Source organism: Frankliniella occidentalis, unplaced genomic scaffold (assembly GCF_000697945.3).
Source record: "Frankliniella occidentalis isolate FOCC.00 unplaced genomic scaffold, Focc_3.1 Scaffold281, whole genome shotgun sequence".
Classification (NCBI taxonomy): Eukaryota; Metazoa; Arthropoda; class Insecta; order Thysanoptera; family Thripidae; genus Frankliniella; species Frankliniella occidentalis.
The window spans coordinates 303,815-307,125 of record NW_026267407.1 but is presented as its reverse complement, the minus strand read 5'-3'; the positions used below and the strand labels follow the sequence as shown (position 1 = coordinate 307,125).

The 3,311-nt window shown below is 42.9% G+C and overlaps 1 long non-coding RNA gene across 1 annotated transcript; it reads left to right on the top strand.

Moving 5' to 3' along the window:
- The first annotated feature begins 225 nt into the window (after window positions 1-225).
- Window positions 226-2,758, top strand: LOC113214921 (uncharacterized). Its single transcript, XR_003303866.2, has 4 exons — window positions 226-364; window positions 448-572; window positions 1,292-2,509; window positions 2,648-2,758. It is a non-coding gene; the product is annotated as an uncharacterized LOC113214921 (long non-coding RNA).
- Window positions 2,759-3,311: the final 553 nt, after the last annotated feature.

The window sequence follows — 3,311 nt, the reverse complement described above, 5'->3', positions numbered from 1 at the left end:
AAAGGGGCTGTAGCTTTCTTTTGAAAAATGTTGCATTTGGGAGCTGATATGATGTGTTTCAAACATTGTTGTCTACTCTTTTCTACTCTTTTTATAACTGTGGAAATTTGTCTCCTGTCTGCAGTTGTCAATGGTCAATGTTTACAATGTTAAAGACAAAGACTGTTGTTATTTTTTCCAACAGTTAACCATTTAATTTTCTTATTCTTTCAGTTTCTTTAAAAGGAAGAATTTGTGGAACCCAATAGAGGCTACTTCACAGTTGCAAGGCTGGGATGTCAGGTCTGTGTGGACTTTTGAATTTGATATTCAACAGACTTCAAACCAAGCGATTCTCAGTCCGTCCCTTTGGTGAAACCTCAAGGTAAGACCTCCACTCACTATACTCTAGTTCTTTCTGTCCATTTGAGAGAATATGAATGCATGTTTCGTTTTGTTGCTTTTCAGTGGTTCACAGTGCCATATTTAAGCTGACTGGACGCTAATGCACATTGATTTTTTGTCAAAGCAAGAGGAAAGAAATGTTAGACAGTTGCTGTTGACTATGCCCCTAAAATGTGGAACACAAACAGGTAAGTGTCACCATTTTTTAACACATTCTAATCGTCATACATTTGGGATTAGGTTAAAAATCTTATGGGTTGTCATTTCATACAGACAGAGGATCCTACTGTAAACGTTTTCAACAGAATGTGTGATGTAGTTTGGGGAGAAATATTTTTCTATTCCTTCTTTTATTTCTCAAGTGAGCGTGTGTTCTTTCAGTGAAATTTACTTGTTAGTGATTGTGATCATAATCTGTTCATCAGGACTGGGCATTTAGTTACTGTTGATGGTAATTTGTAGCTATTGCTTCAGTGTAATAATTTATGTCAATTGGAAACTGATTTGAAGGTTCTCAAAGTAATTGCAGTTGTGGGTGTATTATTATTTTCCTCTTAGTCTTAACAATTAAAATACCATAGAGAGTGTGTAATTTTTTTTCAAAATCAGAGAATATGTGCACTGCTTTTAATCAATCATGAATATTGATTTGTAAATCATAAACTACCCTCAGAGGTAACTTTTCAGCACATTCTTAATCTGAGGGTATGTTTTGTTTATAAGATGTGTGGCTTGCATGTATTATAGTTAACCAATAGACAACTACTTAAAGCGTTGTTCTTCTCATTCCGTACAAGGATCTGCTATATATTTCTGAACCATAAAATCTTTGAATAATTTCTACACACAGGCAATTGAAGTGATTAGAACTCCGTTTTTGAATTGTTTCTGTTCTTCTGCATTTCAGAACGCCTTTGGCTGCTGTGGCAACGATTCCCACCTGCTGCTGACGGGGCTTTGCCACAGTGGAGAATAGGATCAAAAGCTAAGTGCAGACATTTTAAGAACTTTGAAAACTCACTTTTAGAAGATAAAAGAGTTGTACCTAAAGGGTTGGAGTATGAGAAACTTTAGAGTCAAACATTGTCCTTCTTACTAAAACAGTTTTTCATATCTGTGATAGTGCCAGCACTTCCCTGCTGCTGTCACCCCATGTTAAACATGCTTATGTTCGTTAAAAGAACTATTGAGAGATCAATGTTCTCTGTTTCAAGTGCCTTTTAGAGGGGAAGGGAGTGATGATCTTAATACCATGAGGATAACAAGACAGTAATCCCTCAGTTCTTTTTAAAGTGAAATATGGAAAAGATACCTCAATACCAAAGTAAAAGACTGCTTTTCTTAGTAGGAAGAAAATGAAATTATGTTTACTTCAAGAAATCATTATGGAAGAGAATGGGATCAATTATTTTTTTAAATCGAATCTTGTACTTTTGCCATGTCATTTCCAGCAGGAGGGTGAGCTGTCACTTGGTGTTTAGCTTTGTAAAAGATTTGCCAGCTGATTTTGGTGGAGAGAGTATTATGTTGTGTGTTTGATAACTTGAATGTATTTGTAAGTAAAGTGTCCTTTTGGATATGAGGTAGCTCACAAGTCCCGACAGATTTGCTGCACCGAAACAAGTTTTCATCGAGTAGTCTGTGCCGGACCACTGTTCATTGGGGACTACAAATTAGTTTCAGATACATTGTTCAGTTTTCAGCCACATGGCATATGCTCTCCCAGGCCAATGGCATGGCTAAAATGAATAGAAGAAACGGGGGAGGGGATGCAGCAAATATTTTTTCTAAGATGGTCTGCATTTTTTAAAAGTTATGTGAGTTTCATTTTGTCACATGTGGCTGGGAAGAGATGTGTTCAATGTCTTTAGATATAATAGGTGACATCGTGACATTTCTTGCAGCAGTATGTTTACTAAATTTTAAGGGAAGGAGAAGAGACACTGTAAACTGGTAGGAAGAAGGAGAGGTTAATTGGTGGGGAGGGGGTGGGGGGTACATTTTGCTGTAGTACTGCTCCACTTTAACGCGCTCATATTCCTTTTTAGGTGGACTGGTGGGGTCGTCTGCAGCCCCTGTGGAGTCCCACAGCTACATAGCCTGACCAAGCCACTCAGCCTGCCAGGTAGGCAGCCCAACTCACTCCCTTGTCTTTCGCTTGCCTGCGGCTGCGGGCGCGCGGGTGACGAAGGCTGGAGGAAAGCACTCGTAGGCAGCACGACAAGTATCTATCTATATCTCCCTCTCTCTCTTTATTTTCCAGGCAGATGCAACGCGCCAACAAGACTCCGCCATGAAGAAGGAAGATCTCACCATGTTTAGATATAAGGATTTTTGTTCTGTACTACTGCTACTGTATAACGTCGCCCTCGTGTCTCCTGCCCCTCTTTTCTCCCTCACTCCTTTGCTCTCCTTCCCGGTATGCTCTCATCATTCCAATCAGATTGGTGCGGCCTGCGGGGTGTTGGGCCTCACCGAATAGGCCTCACTCGCTCGTCTTAACCGACTCACTCTCGTTGTTTAGCCCCCCTCCCCCCCTCAGCTTGTTAGTGTGGCGGGCTCGAAGGTCGCCCGCGCGGGACGAGTAAGGTTGTGGTGCTGCGCATCGCACTCCCCGCAGAGACCCACCCTCGCGACTGAGGCGGGTATAAGGCGGGGGTGGTAGTGGTTGTCGTGGTCACGCCACTATGCGTCCGAAGCAGCCACGGGTGCTGGGTGATTTGTCGCGCAGGGTAAAGCGACCCCCCCCCCCTCTTTCCCCAAACCTGTCCTTCGTATCCCTGCGCCGGTGTTCGGCCCCCCCTCACTTCCCTACGGCTAACTGCGACCAGGTCACGACCCTACGGACCTCTGCCACTTGCGTTTTGCGTGAGCTTGCTCGCCGATCGTCTGCAGGGGAGGGTAAAGGCCGGGCTCCTGAGGGCGGC